Source organism: Megalops cyprinoides, chromosome 12 (assembly GCF_013368585.1).
Source record: "Megalops cyprinoides isolate fMegCyp1 chromosome 12, fMegCyp1.pri, whole genome shotgun sequence".
In the NCBI taxonomy this organism is placed as follows: Eukaryota; Metazoa; Chordata; class Actinopteri; order Elopiformes; family Megalopidae; genus Megalops; species Megalops cyprinoides.
The window spans coordinates 19,820,558-19,839,703 of record NC_050594.1 but is presented as its reverse complement, the minus strand read 5'-3'; positions in this window follow the sequence as shown (position 1 = coordinate 19,839,703).

Sequence of the window (19,146 nt, the reverse complement as noted above, 5' to 3'; positions counted from 1 at the left end):
ATGATGTATTGTGTAAGCTGTATGGGTTTGCTTTGTCAATGGACTTCAAAGGAACTGTGCAAGACCAATTACATCATGGTAAGAGTATGTGGTTACTGTAGGAAATGTAAATAATTAAAGCTTTGCAACTTTTTAATTAGTGCCTTGAAATGTGACAGGATTGATTGTTCGGTGTCAGTGGTTATTAGATTACGTGCTTTTTGACCTGACAAATATCCTTGTCATGGATATGCCAAATCAATCTTCAATATAAATCCTTTCATCTTTCACTTGAGGCAGGTATTAGGTCAAGCAATCAGTTTAATTGAGCTGTTGTGTATCCTCCAAAATAATAGCTGTTGTTTCTTAGTAACAGCACTGGAGTGTAATTCGGCGGTGATGTCACAAAGTGCTGTATCCATGAGAAAGTTTTTGAGCACCTGCCCAAAGGGTCAGTGTCTGGGACTTGACAAATTATTACAACACAAGGCAAGGCGAGGACTGCAGTCTTGCAATACGCTGTTCTCTTGTGTGCTTTGGTCTTGTGCCCTGCACTGTGCTGGGCTGAGCTGTGAATGAATGCGGCAGGGTGTAACTTCTTGCTCCTTACTGGATGGTGTGTGATGGAGGATTGTTAGACTGTTGGCAGCTCATTAACAGACTTTTTTTGACAGAATTTTTTGAGTTTCATGCATCTACTTTTCTTGAATGTATGTGAGATGCTTTTTATGTTAATGCAATGTCACACCTATAAGAACTGTTCATGTGCACTGTAATGCTGTAGAGTGCAAGCTCCAAGGAGTAATCTGACCCCAATAGTGGAGAGAGCAGAAGCAATACCCACAGTCAACCTGAAATGTGACAAGCACAGCCTGAGCATTGCATTATGGGAGGTGGTGTTCTGTCACCTTTGTACAGGTAGGGTGATATGTGTGCACTGTATATGTACCCTGCCCTTTCAGTGGGTCTTAATAAAAAGATTTAAAAGGGCTTGGTGCATAAACTTCTCTTCATTCAGTGGCAGTGATGCACTGAGGCATGTATTTGGTGTGTGTGTGTGTGAGAGAAAGAGAGAGAGAGAGAGAGAGAGAGGGTGTATACGTGTGTTTATGTTCTCCACCAGGTTTGAATCATTGAACTCTGGCATACTGTAGCTGACGTCTTGACCATCCCTTTTTCATTCTACGTCATCACCATGACAACCAAACAATGAATTATCAACAGGAACGCCACATAGAGAGACAGAGGCTGAAGTCATTGATCAAGATTAGACAGGAAAATTGGTGTCCAGCAGCAGGATCTACTATATTAAGCACTGTTCTCTGATTGGACATTCTGGCAGTTACTGGAGGTTTCAAAGTCTGGGAGGTTGTAAAAAATGATGTCCTTTTAGTTTTAAGAATGTGGTCCCTATTTTTTGCAAAAAATTGCAAATGGGACATTGTAGATAAATGGAGGGAACTCTTAACCATAAAAGGCAATGAAGTAGCTATTTCTTTTCAGTCTGTTTTACATTTTCCCAATACTGACAGATTTACAGTGTAGCTTCTGAGGGTGAGTGGAAATGATTAAAATCACGGAACAGACAAGGCACAAATCCCTTCAGGCTCTTGTCACCACAGTGCCCCCCATAAGAATGGTACCCCTCAAACCCGTCTCCCTCTCATATATGGTGTTATGTGGGACCCACCCTGATGCTTTTTCCAGGCCCTTGTTCCCTTATACATTCATCATTGTTTGATTACCATTGGGCCTGTTATGATCCTGAGAGAGAGGTTTTCATATACCAGTTTGTCAAAGGTGTCTCCCCTCCTGACAGCCAGCAAGCTGTAAATTCTAGTACCAGTAATCCTAGAGACCTTGTAATTCCTGGTGCGATTGAGATGTTTCTAAGAACTCCTGACTACCACCAATATGATGCTCCTTTCAGGGAGTTCACTCCAGCCATCATCTGAGTCCATTCACTAAAAATCCTAAGCAATCACTATGAATTAGTAATGACATTAATATAATGATGTTATTAGTCTTTCTATCTCTCTAGTCTGGAAACTTAAGGCCTCTTTCCCTCTGTGGCTGCAAGGTGCTTTCAGATTACAAAAAGAGAAAAAAAAACAGCCTGGTTGATTCTATTACAGCCCGTTCAAAGGTATAAGTGTGAAAGAGATAGCTACTGTTACCAGGCTTGCTCCTGAGGTTGTCTGTGGGACACAATCCAGATGCCTACGCTGACTTGTGTGAAACAGAGCATTCTTTGCCTCCAGCTCATGATGGAAGCAATGCAGAAAAATTGTTCCAGACCAGGTGATAATCATCTCCCATTGTAACTGTACCTAGGCAGCACTGCAGTTTTGAAGATGAGAAGGTTCTGGGAGGGGCGTCCTGCTCAGCCACCAGGGAGAGAAGAAGAGAAAACAGGCTTTGAGTGGCTGGCTGTGGTCTCTCCTCACCTAGCTTCCTCTACATGTCTCCCATGAACAGCAGAAGATTTCCTCTTAAACAGTTCTTTCCAATTTTTTTTTTTCCCTCAGAACATTTTTATTACCCTGATGCTAGCTAGGGCTCCTTTAAAAAACTGACATTGGCTAGAGGAGGGAAATGAGGGGAGAGGGAAAACTAAAACAAACATCAGAGCTTTAATGGGCTAATCGGGGACAATATAATCAATGATAGAACAGTCTGTGGCGGGTGAGGTCATCAATCCTGCAAGACTGAGAGGGCTGATGACACGGGAACATGCAGGTGGGACTATAGGAAATGGGGCAGCTTCACTAGGAAGACAGAATTGCTGGGAACACAAAAATGCTGGGAATGTTCTGCTGTGTGGTGAGGGAAGCAGTATGAAGAAAGATACTAGTATCACTGCCAAGCTTTGCATAAGACCTGGGAATGCACCTGCAGTTCACATGCCATCATAGTCAGGCGTTGTTTTCAGGTTCTTGTTCTTTTCATTTAATTTCTTTCTCAGAGCCCTTCCTGATTTCTTAAAGTGGCCAAACAGACCATTGAAGCAGTGTCTGTATATGTAAAGGTACAGTAGGACTAATATAGTGATGTCACAAAAGAAGACTGCAGTTATAAACAGACACAGAATATACATTAAAGTGATATGAAGTGGACTAGAGAAACAGTGTGACAGAATAAAAAAAGATGAAAACAGAGAAAAAACAAAAAGTGGCACACTGGTTTGGATGAATTAAGCTCTCCATCCACATACTTAAAGGCATTCCATTCAACTGTTTCAACTATAGAGCATTTACACACTCCTACCTGTCAGCTATGTTAATATAAACACAACGCAGATAGTGTTAGGCAACATTTGGTTGAGTGAGTTCAAGTTGTATCAAGAGAAGCATTGCTAAACAGCTCTGAGCAATGATTAATAAATGAAATCATGCATTCTTTTCTCTCTGTGTCCTGGAGACTGTCTGTCTCCCTCTGTGGTTAATAGGTGTGTTCAGACTATTAAAAAGGTCAGCTCTAGTGGGGTCTTTTCAATGGCACAGGTGAAAATGTGATAACGTCTTGCTCTCGATCTGTACCCCCACTTATCTGGCTTGGTTCCAGGAGGTTGTCTAGAGGGTGGGGGAGGAGACTGATCCAAGTACCTGCAGTGGAATGCATGATAGGTTTTACATTTTACATCACATGCTCAGCAGCCCAATTGCTTCAGCCCAGATAATGTGCCATTATTATATTAGTACCATATTCTCATGAACAGGCATAGCAAGTATGCCATGGTCAGAATTAGGACAAAATTTCACACCTAATACTGCCTCTCTCTGACACCTGAGGTTGTTAGCTAACTGCTAACCGCGTTGTATCATATCACTTGCACAGCTGTCTACCACACAAATGCAGATAGCTGTTAAAGGCAATTCCTGGTCACACACATGCATTAGCATATAAGCACGACTGGCAGCTGTTGTCACTACCGGCGTCCAGTTGGACTGACACCTTTAACCAGCCCACTAGTAACTAGGCTTGGGTGGAAGGCAGCTCTGGCAATGATGTAAATGTCAGTTTGTTGATATGGAACTATAAATCTCATCCGCATGTTGACTTCCTTCTGCAGTCCAACCACCGAAATGCTTCTCATTTAAAAGCGTGATGTAATGCGAGAATTAGCAACGAATCTCTTTCAGGCCAGGGTGATGTTGCCGCTTCCTCCGCTGTGTTGTGTTTAGCTTGGCGGCTCTTCACATGGGAGGATCTCTGTGGGAGGGACACAAACCCTTGTCTCATCAATCAGCACTATGCTGACATGCTGCTGGGCAGTACACAGGAACCTCTGTGTCACACTCCCTGCTACAGCGCTTTCCTGGTGTGCTGCATTTACTCTCCTGGAACGCAGTAAATTCCCCCTCTGAGGCTGAGAAACGTGGACAAGAGGGTGAACAGGTGAAGAGCAGAACAGGCTCACTGTTAGAGAGTATTTTTCCTCAAATTACTATTGTTCATGTTTTTGTCTTCAAGAGACAAGGCCATGGGGCTAAATCATGAGGTCAGCTATTTATAATTCATAATCTAACAGCTGTAATGGTTAGAGAAGGCATGGGGTTGTTGAATGGATAGGGTTCTGCTGACTCAGAACACTGTCAGTGTAGTGACCAGTCAAAAGGGAACCATTGATATCTGAACCATTGACATCTGAACCTGCCCTCACATGCGTGAGGCAATGTGTTAGCTGTACTTACTGTTACTTCCCCTGCCCTGCCGTATTGTAACATTATACAGGCACCAGGGTGGAATGTTTCCTTTCCTAAATTAGCCATGAAGTATTCTTTGACAAACACATTTTTGAGTCGCATTTGTTTGGCTGATATTTTGTTCTTGGAATGATTCTTGGTCCACATCTAAAATCCTGCTAACTGCTGGCTTTGAAGCCTTTTGTTATCAGATGCTCCCTGCTCTTGCAGGGGCTTGTGGCTGGGCTGAGACTCTACATGCTACTGACTTGGTGTGTGGTGCGGTGTGAATAGGCATAGGGTGACATTGACCCTCGGCAGAGGTGGAAAGAGTACTAAAATATTATACTCAAGTAAAAGTACTGTTACTCTGATGAAATATTACTCAAGTACAACTAAAATTACCAGTCTAAAAATCTACTCAAGTAAAAGTAAAAAGTAGACCATATAAAATGTACTTAGAGTAAAAGTTACTTAGTTACTTTTTTAACAGCGGGTGCTGAATGGCTCTTTTGTATAGTGCAAAAGGAGAAGAGGATATCAATCCCAATCAAGACTTTTTTTATTTCTACATAGCAAAATTAAATGCTACATGAGGTATAATGTTGCATTTTGCATTTTTGACTTTTCAAGCAGTCTGTAGACAAATACAGACTACAAACAAACACCAACAGTAATGGTGTAAATCTATAAATCAGAACAGGTCCATAACCAATCTAAAGAAGACAAATTTCTTTATCAGGGACCTTACAAATGACCTTAACGGTGCCATCCCTCAATATTACAATGTACCTGTCCAATAACAAAACATGTTAAAAGAACTCCAAACATGTCAAATGGACTGCATGACAGCTACTATATAAACTTTTTAGCGCAACTGTATATTTAGATTACAGTTCTTTTATCTGTGTCTCCACCTTTTTATTCTCTGAATTTCCTGTTAAGTTTGAGCAGCAGTTGGTTTTCGAAGTTAGTGGAGTTCATCCTTGCTCGCTTTGCAGTGAACAACAGCCCAGCACAGCTGAAGAGATGTTCACAGGCGGCTGAGGCAGGCAGACCAATATTGAGTTTGAGAGACAGTTTTTTGATGTGAGGAAATGAATTCAGCAGATCCATCTGGTTTGAAACACAGGCAAGGTACCCATCCAGCTCCCCTGTACCTTGTGACCGTCTTGACTTCATTGAGAAGAAATCGTCTTCGTCCGATGAATGCTGCCCGACTTGCTCTTCCACCTCTGCCATCTGGTCAAGGTGTTGCCTCACATAGACCAGACCTGTTGAGAGACAAACACACAACAAAGTATATTGAATATTTCTGCCTAATTAATCTTTGATAAATTAGGCATCAGGAGTTCATTCAAATGCAGAAATTACAATAACCACCACTTGTGTAGAAACACATATTATTGCATTTGTGGCACTCTGTAGAGTAAAAGCATAGTGGACAGAACTGGAATTAAAAATTAACATGATTACAGCATAATATCAAAAAATGAAATCATACCTGCTTCAATGATGTCCGCCCTCTCAGTCCAGGTAGTCTTGAACTTTGGCAGGAGGATTGCAGCAGCAATTAGTTCAGGGTCTTCCATCATCTGACCAAATCGTTTTAAGACACCATCCTGAATGGCTCTGATGAGTGGCAGACATATCTTGGAGGATGTTTCCAGTCTGGTGAGTTTCGCTTGTAGCTGGAAGATCACTGGCAGGAGCCACCCCATGTGTGTGTTGGTTTCAGACTGAAGGATGTTTAAAGCCTTCACCAAAGGTGTCATCACAGTGTAGTACTCCGTCAGGAAAGCAATTTCAACTGGACTCAACCTGTATGAAATGAAGGCAAATGTATACAACTTTAAGGAAATTTCCTGCAGGAATAGGAATAGAATGTGCATCAAAGTCTGGAAATGTACTCTGCCCATTGAACAAAAATCAATAAGATACCTTCAGGCACTTTCTTTTGAAATGAGAACTCACATTTTCACTTTGAATTCTTCGCAGACATTCCTGATAGCGTCCTCCCCCTTCTCTTGTATGATCCGAAGAATTCTCTCTATGGCCATGTATGTCGAGTTCCACCGAGTTTGATTCGGCCGGATGAGCTGTAGCTTGCATTCATCTTGAACAATTTCTGCTGCCATGTATGACCGACCTGACTTGTTCCAGATTGCTTGGCATTTCCCAAAAGTTGTACGTGTTAGTCGTTTGTATGTGTCATTCTTCTCTTCTGCCATGGTAGCATTTGTTGTGGCGATTAAGTTTAAGAGGTGGCATGCACACCTTTGGTGCGGAGGAAGTTGGAACTCAAGACCATTATCTTCTTCAAGGATGGTGAATGTGTCCAGGTAGTCAGCTTTGGGTTCTTCAGATGAGTCTTGGTCTGATTCTGACTCTCCTTCCTGAGACTGGCTTTGCTCACCAAACACATGGAAAGCTTTAATAAAGTTTGAGCCGCTGTCTGTTGTTGTTCTTACCACTTTCCCCCTTATTCTGTATTGACAATGAATGTCATCAAGGGCACCTGCTAGGATATCAAAGGTGTGGGAACCTTTCAACCTCTTACAAGCAAGGGCAGCAGATCTCCTCTCCAAGGTTTCCTCCTCTATCCAGTGAGCTGTGACCCCCTATGAAACTTTGCTGATGTGCTGTCCAACAATCAGTGGTGGTGCCAACATAGCTGACTTTACTGAGGTGTGACATCAAAGTCTTCTTCATCTGATTGGCAGCTTCCTCTATTCTGGTCCGAAGACAAGGTCTGGAAATGACCTTGCATTGAGGATTCAGTGTGGTTACAAGTTCTTTGAAAGCTGGTTGTTCAACCACAGAAAATGGATGAAGACCCTCACAAATGAAGCTAATCACGAGCTTGTCGACCTTTGGCTGTGGCACACGCCTGTTTGCACCCACTGCCATCATGTCACTTATTTTTGCTTGCTTGGTTGGGGTCTCTGGTGATTCCAGAGCTCGCTTTCGTGTTGCCACAAGGTCACCAAAGGCCTTCAACTTTGAGGGATGTTTCCTCTGTGAACAAAATATTTTCAACAGTATGTAAATCGCGATTGCCTTCGTTAAACACTCAGAATTTTAAATATTTACATTCAAAGATAAAAGGTTTTCTACACACATTACATTTTGTCTTTCACTCACCATAATGTACAACTGTTACTCACAAAGATGCCTGAAGATATAAGCAAGGCTATCAAATGCTGTGTTGTTGGCCCTGTGCTCAGCAGTGTATCTCTGGTGCTATTTGATAACACACTGACTGACTTGGCTCAGCTCTACAACTAGTTATCACTAACATTCACACAGCTGTCAATTTTGATGACTGTATACGTCATATCCTTCTTTACAGTCAAACGTGGTCATTTTAATAGGACAATTTTCCTTCATACTGTTCATAGATTAGCTAAACAGAGGACCTGTCATGGAGGGAATAATCAGAATTGTGTTAAATCTTCTGGGACAAAAGGAAACTAATGGAGTCAGCACAGTAATGAGCCTGCAAAACATCAGAGGAGCTGTGATCTAAATAAGACATGTAGGCATATAGTGTCTCGGTTCATATATGTCTAACAAAAGAACAAAAACAACTTAAACGGAGATAATGGGCTGATTCATTTGAGTGTAGTAAAATAGTACTCTGTACTACTTTTTGGGAATGAGGTGTTCTGCTCTTCCCAGTATGTCATGCTAAAGCGAGTGCTGCATCATTGCCAGGTTGGACAGTTGTGTTACAACTTCTTTGTCTATAAACAGAATAATAAAATCCTCAACTGGAAACTCGTGTGTGATAGCCTATTTACAACACAACGAATTCACATATTACATTATCATGCTTTTATATTGCCGCATATCACTGAACGTTTCAATGGCACCACCAGATTCTTCATCAAATAAAATGTTTACTCAGAAGCAGGACTACTTAAGGAAAAGACAGACAACGAGACGAACTTTGAAGACTGCTTTTCTCAACTGCCCTGAAGAAATCACTTAGTAGGGCAGGAAAAGATTACACTGCATTTCCTTTTTTGGCTGCCCGTCATCCCGACCAGCTGCAATCAGAACGGCGTGCTATGGTTCAGTGAGTTGTCTTGTTCCTTCTTCAGCGTCTGTTTTAGAGCACTGATAGACTTGTGGGGATTGTGCGTGATTGTGGGCAGTCTTAAAGACTAGCACCGGGACCTAAGCAGCCTCGAAATTGCTCACTACACAGAGTGTACACACAAATAGGTAGAATGCAAGTTTCATGTTCGCACGCACGCGATTCTCTTGTGCTAAACCCACTGCATCCGTTTAGTCTACATATCTGCAGTTATCAATTCAACTCAACATTATTTGTTTAGGATTACTGTTGGATGCTTTAAAAACGAACTAGGTGCAGGCCCCTTCTCGATTCGACATATGTTTTGACCACGTCAGGTTGATTAACAGCTAACATAATGTTGGCATAATTAATAATATCCTCACTTGCTAGGCACCATTACCATACCAACAGGTTGCTAGTGCAACAATGTCCACTGATGTATTTTGGGGTTATAGCAAGCCTATTACCAGTTAAACAGTGAAAACCATTAACTTACCTCAACATGCTTGCGCAGGTTTGATGTAGAGTTTTTATAAGCAGCTAGCGTTGTCTCTTTGGGCAAACAGAGTTTACACTGCATGATAAAACTATTGCCCCTCTTGCACTTGAAGCCGAAGTGGTCACTTAAATACGGCCAGGGGTGCGATTCATTTATTTCAAGTTCATTTTCAGCAGAATTTGACAGGGTTTCAGTCCCAGCTGGGTCTTCACCACCGGTGTTCATTTTGTCGGTCTCCATGTTCGCCAACGTTTGCACGACTCTCGCGCCAGTTCTTCCTCCCGTCATTCATTGCAGTTTCCAGGACGCGATTTCAAACTTTATATTATTTATATAATTTATACTCAGTAACGGTTGTGATTTCAAATGTACTGAAGTACAATACTTAAAACAAAACATACTTAAGTAAAAGTAAAATTACACTTTTTCATAAGTACTTCAAAAAGTACAAGTACACAAAAAACCTACTCAATTACAGTAACGCGAGTAATGTAATTCGTTATTTTCCACCTCTGACCCTCGGTATGTGTTCCGCCGTTATGTTTAGTGGAATGTGTAGGACCTTTTTTTTTTTTTTTTTTTAAAAAAAGAAAACCTTCTGACATGAAAACATAATCATGTTAAATCTGTTGCCTGTCATAACAGGTATGAATGTTTTTATAGTGCACTTGCATCTCATATATCACTTGGGAGCACTACCCCATGGGTGGAATCACTCTCCCAGCCAGTACTGATGGCTCCCTAACCTATGTTGGAGGTGATTCAGATCTTTCTAGGAGTTAAATCTGCTATATCATGATGACAGTGTTTGAATGTATAGAAAATAATGTTCCATGCCATGATAAATCAATAATAAAGGTTTGGCCACCTTTCTGTTGCTGGGATGTTGATCATATGAAATGCTGTTATATCTCGTTCACTGTTACATAGACTTAGATACTATGGACCTCAGCAGCCCTTTTTCAATACTGTCACAAGTAGTTAGATCCTAAACTCTCCAGGGCCCTGATTGTGCCAGTGTGTATGTCTGGGATAGACCCTAATCACAGCATAATCTGTTTGTATACATATTCTAAACACACATGCAGTGCAGATGTTAAATGTTTGTGAGTAAGAGGGGCTTATATGTTTGAATGGGCCACAAGGGTCAGGCAGGGACACGGCCATGGTGCAGGCAATGAGAGGACTGATGTGCTGCACTCCTCACCTATAGAATCCTGTCAGCCACTTCAAGAATTTGGGAGATAGCTGCACATTCATGAGCAAGCATGCCTAGAGTGCATTTCATTTTTGAATTATTGCCTGGTACAAAGCAACCAACCAATGGTCTTACTATTACTGAATATCCTATTATTTGGACCTTTGCGCAACTGTAGATTTATTTTAACAGAGTTGTTGGAGTTGCCACTGGTGTGGTACATGAGTTTTGTAATTGGGGAGTTGTGCTATGAGCCACTGCCTCAGGATGTTGCTAAGATTGTTTCAGGCTTTTGAGTGGCTCAGCTGGCAAGGTATTCCACTTGAGTGCAGGCTGAGCCCAACAGCTACAAGTGCTGGGTAGTTCAGCCAGCATTTCTTTGTCTCACTGCTCTCAGGCACCCTACAATTCATCAGGTGCTTGTGAGTTGAGTAGTGCCAATCCACCAATGAGCAGCCGCTTCACTGAGGTGCTCTGTGTGACTTGGAATATTATATTGTTGAGTATTCACTTATTCTTGGCAGCCTTCCTTCAAGTAAGCTTAACTCCTAAACCATAACACTCAGTGTGATTGTGGTGACAATTTTCATTCTCCTGAGAAGTTCAATTGCATGTCACTGGTGTTTGAAAGAGAAGTTACTATTCATAAACTCTTAGCTGGGTCTATGACGTTAAAATGGCAAATCGTTTCAACATGCATGTGCCAATTTTCAACAATGATTGTAGCAAGACCATAATGATATTATCAGGGTTAAATCAGGACTCAAATCATAATATGCATTCTAGGCTTGAAAAGGAAATCATCTGAGGAGGGAGAGGAAGAGTACTATGTCAGTCATATGCAGTACGTGTCATGATTGCCAACTCGGCATTGGTTTTGATGACTCTTCTGTTGAATATGAATTTTAAGTCTCACAGTGGATATTCCAGAGCCAAACTGTTAGGAGGGGCGAGGACATGCTGAAAAGAGATTTAAAGCCATGCAGGCAATTAGAATCCCTCTGGTATCCATGAAGCTCCACTGTTCTACAGAAAAATATTACAGTGTTGAATGGGGAATCCCAAGACAATAAATAAGCCCCTCAAAAGGGGAAGCAGACAGTAGGAAGAGACATGACATGCCTTTCTGAATAGTAAAACAGAATCTGTATCTTTTAGGTGAAAAAGAAGTTGAGTACAATTTGTGTTTGTGTCTGTGTTTGATTTCATGTGTTTGTGTGGGTGTGTTTGGCTGCGCCTATCAGAGGCAGAGATGTACTCAGAAAGTGGAGTGAAGAGGGTAACTGTCATACAAAGAGGTCTGTAACAAAACTGTATTATACGGATGAAGAATGTAACTGAATTCCAGTGACGAGGAAAGGATGCAGCAGCATTCTCAGTAGGATCTCAACAAAAACATAAAAAAACTGAGGGAAAGAAAGAATAATGTGAGCCCCAAGCAACATTTGATAGCATTTATGTACTTTGTTATAGTGCCATGTTAAACTAATAAAATGTATTTGTATTGCATTTAAAAATAATCCTCGGAAATCGTTGACCTCAGACATTTGTCGTTAGCCGCATGTTTGAGTTGGGCAAAGTACTGGCACGTTCACAACAATGGAAAAAAAAACAGCCCTCAAACAGCAATGTTAAAGAAAATAGTTTCCATGGAGACAGGCATGTGATTGTTTGGCAAAGTTTTGCTTCCTATGCCATGGCAACCAGAAATTACGAAAAAAAAAAGAAAAGAATAGATGTGAATCAGGAACTTTCATTTGAATAGATAAAGTCATTGCTAACTATCCGTGGGCAGATAGACTGACAGAAAGCTATCAGTGTAGAAACTACTGTTCTGACAAAGACTTGCCTCCTTCTCAGAAATGCCTGGAGTTCCCCTTATTTCTGTATAGACACTGTAGAGAGACACTGTATAGAGACAAACCGCCAGCTCCATCCTTCTCTCAGCATCCGTACCATGTTTCTTTCCACGGCGCCAACGGGCCTCTAAATACGGCTCTTTCTTAAAAAAAATAAAATCCTGTTCTAAAAAACGTTGACGGGTACAGATGTGGAAATGGTTTCAGTGGTCTTTTGCCACAGTTTTTCTATGGCCAAACAAATTGGCACAGAGGGGCAGGAATCTCTGGAGTCAATCAGTCTTTTCGGGTTTGGGAAATAGAAAGCAGATCCATCTTACTCTTCCATGTGTCCGCACAATAGAGAGCGCTGAAAAGCATTTTTTGGTTTTTGGCACAAATGTGAAGGTATGGATTCTATTAAATATGAGCAGGAGCAGTTTCCACCATGGAAATATGCTCAGGGTTTATTTGGTTCGGACTCCTTTCGGGAGAGGAGCTAATTGATCCTGCATCCTCTCCACAGAGCTCTGGAAGTGGGGAACACTCAAGGAGAACATGCTGTTGATCTTATAGCTCCAGTACAATACCTCACCATTTGGCCCATATCCTCCAGCTGCTCCTTCCCGAGTGTGCTTCCACAAAGAAATTATGACACAAGTTTTTAAAATCTTTTTTTAACCTACCTAAGAGCACAAGTCCCAAAATGCACATACACATATTATTGCTCTCTTTGTCATATTTTTAAGCAACAACCTTTATGTTTTTTTTCTAAAAGGTTTACAGTAGTCACCGAACATGGTCTCTGAAATGCAAAGTACCCTTTGCATGACTCACATTTGTAATTGTGAGTCATGGGGCAGTGATGAAGGACCCCTGCTCATCAGTAGCAGATAACCTGGCCTTGAGTCAGCCTAGGAGTCACTGCACACAACGGGATCAGAAGCAGTACTCCTCCCAGTGACACAAAATGGAATGGTGATTTGCATATAACACTCTTACTACAGCTAATACAATCAGACGTTTTGTTCTAAAGGTGATCGCGTTTGCTCCGTCAGGAACTGTGGTAAACGCCTCATGTCAATCTTTTTTTGTTTCATCATCTCATGTAGCAATTAGCCCCGTTGCATTGCTGTAATGTTCTACCCTCCCACAATAAGGCATTTAGTAGGCGATAAGCGATCTTAGCTCAGGATAATTGTTGGAAGGAAAGGATATCTCCAGGTAACTAAGCAATAAAACACATGTGCCGACTGAGTCCAGCCCTTCCCTAACCTTTAAAAACATCAGCATGTGTCAACAAGACACTTGCTGTCGGGAGTGCACAGTAAAAATAACTCATAAAATATTTATTAATATCATAAATTAATTTTATTCAGCTAAAGTGGCTCTAAAACCTCATCAAAGTTTGAAATATGCTATCCTATTCTATACAGGAAGAAAAAAAGAGATATTATAATAATAGTAGAGCAAATGTATCTGAGAGAAAAGTTGTGCTTTATTTAGATTGGAGCAGTTTACGCAGACTCTCAGGAAAGGAAAATATTCAGGTCTCTGAATGCGAGAGGCCCATTATTAATTCTGTTTCAAATAGTCCATAAATTTGCTCTCCTCATTTGGCCTTGGGACAGTGGAAGTCCCATAGGCTGTCATTCACAGCCTGATTGTATGATGAACTATAGTGGATGAACTGGAGGAAGGGGTAGAACTACATCTGACCAGTATCAGCTGTCATAGACTGTTGGTCACCCCTCTGTGTGTTGTGCTTCTTTTGCCTCACAGGAAATATGAAGGCTTATTACTTAGTATTTTCAGACCAACTTTGAAACACTGCATATGGATTTGCCAATATAAAGTTATTCAGTCTCGGAGGATTTAATCAGAGTGTAACTCAGTAAGAGAGTATATTTTTTGAGGCAGCAAAAAACCAAAGAAGAAAATGAACCATTCAATCATTTTAATATTGTAACATAACATAAATAAGGCTGCAGGGGAGAGTTACGGGGCAGGGGAATGATCCATATTTAAATCCGAGCACACTGTTACAGTATCTTTATTACAGTGCTGTAGAGAAGAGCCCTTCTTTCAGTCTGGCCAGACCCATTTTTGGGGCAGCGATGCATCTCAGCATAGACAAACTGTCGGATTGCATGTGCACATACTCACACACACACGCACACACACACGCACAAACACACAATACGTGTATGTATCATAATGTGTTGTAACACAAAGCGAAATGAATACTGCTTCTGACATGTATAATCACAACAGTTACGCTCTCCCTCGTTCCTTTCCAATGACAGGTTTGGCCCAGCCTGTGATGAGGTGAGCCAGGAACTGCAACAGGAAATCTTCAGAACCGTTTGTCTCTGGCTTTGGCAGGCCACTGGAATCAGGGTTTCGGGCTCTCCTGGGAAGTCCCGGGCGCTCTGTCTCTCTGCCATGGCAACCCTACTAAAAACACTGTGATCTCCTTGTTCAAAGACTCCTGAAGTTGCTGAGCGGAGGGTTTGTATGGTGTGAAATTGCTGGAATTTTGCCTGCTCGCTTCAGTTAACTTTCCAAGGTCTCTGCCATGCACACCACTTATTTTCTCCATCCCTTGCCCAGAAGAGGCTGATGTTGGGGATGAATAGACGAGTGTCTGTTTAATCTTTCATGTTGATTACGTACTATGGTTATTCCACATGAACTGTGGCAAGGGCAAGTTTAATTGATCGCACATGCTGGGCGGATAGTTTCTCCACCCAGAATGGTGGCTGTGGCAGAGCCTGTTACCTAGCAATGCCCAAATGCAATCAAGACAGCGTGGAGAGGGGCGGGGTCAGGAAGAGTCGGTGCTCTGCACTGTGTTCGACATTACATTACTAGGTGATCCTCCACAGTAATAATATAAACTAATCAGCCAGGTTTGACCTTTGTCTTCTGTTTCTAACCCGCATATATGATTCTCTTTATATGCCCGCCATTTCTTTCTCCTTACTTTCAGTCCACTATAACAAAGCAAGACATTGCGCTGGAATTCCTGAGAGCTCCTGAGAATCTAAAATTTTACTTTTGTGCAGGTAATATATCACAGAGAATGGTTTGTATGCTTTTCTTGTTTTAGGTCTTCAGGGTCCTTATTCATCTGTGTGTATTGTGGTAGTCTAATGGGGTCATGGAGGCAATGAAGAGGCAATGTAGTCAATGTGGGCAATAGATAAATCAGGATTCAGAACAAGGTTGGGGATTACATTTTAAACATGTGATCACCATCAGTGGAATAGCGTGAGGCATTCAGGTGTTATTCCTGTAGCATCCATGTGCTAACTCAAATTGAGTTTACAGCCATTATCGTGTTGTGCTGCCAGAGGGCTGGACAGTGAGGTCATTATTGGAGGACTGGCAGGAGGGAAATCTTCAATACAGGAAGTGGCGCGGCAGACCGACACCAGCAGCTGTGCCCGCTGTTACTTATATTAAACACTCCCTTTGTTGGGTAAATGTGGTTAAGGCATTTCCCAGAAAAAGAACCTGGTGTTACAGTGCTGCTCTGTTTCAGAGAGAAATTGGATTCTCCAAACACCAAATTAAGGTCTGAGTTCCTAAATGCCTCTCAAAGCTGAAGTTGTGCTCCTTGATCTTGTCTTTGGGCCAGTTGGTGAGTGTTAAAAAGAAATGAAGGCTTGAGAGAGTCTGGTAAATGGAAAATTATATAAGCAAATAAAAAAGAAGAGAAAATAGCCTGGAACATATCAATCCCTCCAAAAAAAGAGCTGGAAAAATCATCAGCCATCCTCTGCACTGAATCTGCGTATGGCCATGATACAGACCTGCTTTGTATTTGCGTACAAGACTGGTGTAGGATCAGAGGATCGATGCCACTTGTGTCACTGCATCCCTAATCCATGTAGTAGACCCCTCACTGCATCCTGTCCCAACTCCTCAAAGGAGAAACTTTGCATCGACATGTAAAAAACACACACACACACTCATTTGTCACCCATATTTGGTGCAACAAAGAGTATTTTATGTTAATCGACAGGCTGTAACCAACAAGTGTGTAAAACTTCAGCCTTCTCTTCATCACTACATGAAAAACACATTTGGCACTCATAATGGATGTAGATTATAAACCAAGGTGACAAAATTTTCTTGTAGTCATCTCGACACCAGCCTCATCAAGCAATTCTATGAAAAGTTCTGCAAGAATGGTATCTTACAACCAAATTTGGTGTGGCTGTGTGTGGCCAGGGACCAGGAGCTGTCCAGATGTCCTAAACACTCCAAATGTGAGATGAATGAGTTGATGCTGAAAACTTATTGATAGGGGGTGTTCCCTTGGTCCCAGGGCACATGTATGGACAATGAGCATTAAGTGTGCGCAGTCTGAGCATTTGCACAGTTAAATATTGCATCATGACATCTCTATCCGTACAAACCAGCCCCTGTTAAAACTGGTTTATAGGTCTTTGTTTTCAATGTTATAATGCTATGTGATCTCTTTGTTCTGTTTGTCATTTTCTCCTTGTTCTTTTCCATTCCACTCTCTGTTGTATGGCCAATGCTGTCATCTTATCCCACTTTACTGTAACTCGCTCTTTGAAGTGTTCTGTAACACTTCCTCTGTTAGAGTGGATTGACACCATTGAGGAACACACAGACCGGAAACACACAGTGAGGCATATGAGACACATGCTAATGTGTAGCATATGAATTACACTCTGACAAGATGCACACTGCCCCGACAAAATGGGGGAGTGAGTATAGTTAGGCAGACTGTCCTCCTGCTGCAGCGCTACATATGGTGTGGTACTAGCCACTCAAGGCAACTTCTCTGCCTCATTATTTTGACCCCTGTGCTGTGCTGCCTCTTGGTTTGTTGTATCAGCTTATATTTTAACTGTTTCACTAACTGTGGTGTTTAACAGCAGAGAAACTAGGAGTGGGTGCAGGTGCAGGTGGGGATTCAGTGAAAGGTCTCCCTGTCTCTCCCTTTAGTCCAGCTTGCTCTCTATCCCATCCGGATCCACTCCTTTTATGAACTCTTTATGAATCATATGTTCTTTCTTGTGACTACACGAGCCCATTGGTCCAAGAGATGAACAGTGGGTGTGAAACATGGGTGTGGAATGTCAAGTTCAAGTGGGAGTGGTTACAGATGAACCTAAAAAGTTTTGAAACAGTAACTCTATAGCCGTAATACACACATAAAGTGTATGAGATACTCAGGTCCCAAAAAATTGGACCAGTTTTTTTTATGGATGAGTTAAAAATGGATTTTTGAAGCACCACATGGGCTGTGTTTTCATTGGGTGTGGTTGCTGAGTCTCTGGATTAACCAAATGCGGTTCCTTTTGGTTGAGTCCTGATTTGACTAATCAAATGTCATGTCTGTTTGTGGAGTCCTACTTTGACTAGCGCGAATGGGATGACATGACTATGGTCATACCTCTTCCTTGGGGAGGGAACGTGAGGTGAAAATAATAGCATAAAGCTCAAAACTCAGTGCAGATCAAAATTTAAAACAATTTTCAATTTAATTTGAAACAGTTAAAACAAGTTTCTGTTCTTTCGAAAAAGAGATTTCACAGTTAACCAGGGCTGAAACTAAAAACTGTTCCACACTGTTCCTTTCCCTTTTTTCTAACTCAAAATGTTCCTCTTCTGACAATGAAAAATACAGACATTCAGGCCAGCTTAGCTTTGTAAAAAAGAAGGAGCTGGACATCAGTGTTTGATATAAAATTCCTGCTATATGATTAAAAATGGGGGAGGATGTAAAAATATACCGGAATGCTGTATTCTTCGTTGTCATGGAGACGGTCTCCTCAAAATATAAACAAACAGTGATTTCTCTCCAGCCACTCACACACAAAAATAATAATAATAAAAAAAACTGTTTTCCCAAGTGATAGAGGAATGTTCAATTGGTCCCGGTGGTGGGTTGATGTGGGAATATTTTCAGACCACTGAAGAATTTATCTGAGAAAAAATCTGCAGCTGTGTGGGTGTACAGTGTGCTGCAGAAGAGAAATGGTTCTCAGAGCAGTCCTCTGGATTGTGTGCGCCGTGAAGAGCGGGATAACTTGAGGCAGGGCAGATTGAGCTATCACAGACGAGGTCACACATTTAGCAGTAGGCTACAGCCCAGCCGTGCTTAAGAATTAGGTCCTGTTTTATTTGAAGCCAGCTCTGAGGCAGTTTGTGAAAGAGAGGAGAGTGAAACAGACAAGAGTGCAAACACGTTGCTCACACAATTGAAGCTGTGTAAATTTGAATGGTTCCCCTTGGTTCCCCGTCTCATTTCTCTTCCTCCTCTCCCTTACTTTCCTATTTCTCCTGATGCTTTTTAAAGCATCTGTAATAAAAGGGTTTGTGAAGTCACATGCTGTCTTCAAATAAATATAGCAAAAAAAGAGGCCTGAATGGGATTTTAAGTGCTCAGGGTAACCACCAATAACTAACCACACGGAGGGACTCAATTCCATTCACATCATTCACATAAACCAGCAATTAATTTTTATATCTGATTTCCACATCAGTTTAGGAAAGTTGCTCGAAACACTGAGGACTTCAGGCGAGCAAAACTCATCCCATGTTTGATTCCTTCTGACATGAGGGTGTGGCTGGTACAGTGATGTGATGTCAGGGGTGTGGCTGCAGACAATGCTGTCATTGACCAGGCTTGAATGTGCAATGACATCAGCAGAGATGAGGAAACAGTAACAGCTCTTCCTCCTCCAGCTGTCACTCAAACGGAGCGGGAGGCAGCTGGATTTCGGATGCCAGTTAGCTCCGGTTTGATTTATAGGACAAAGTAACTCATGTTGTTAATGATGTATATTTGTCTGAATCCCACTGGTGTGAGTGGTCTG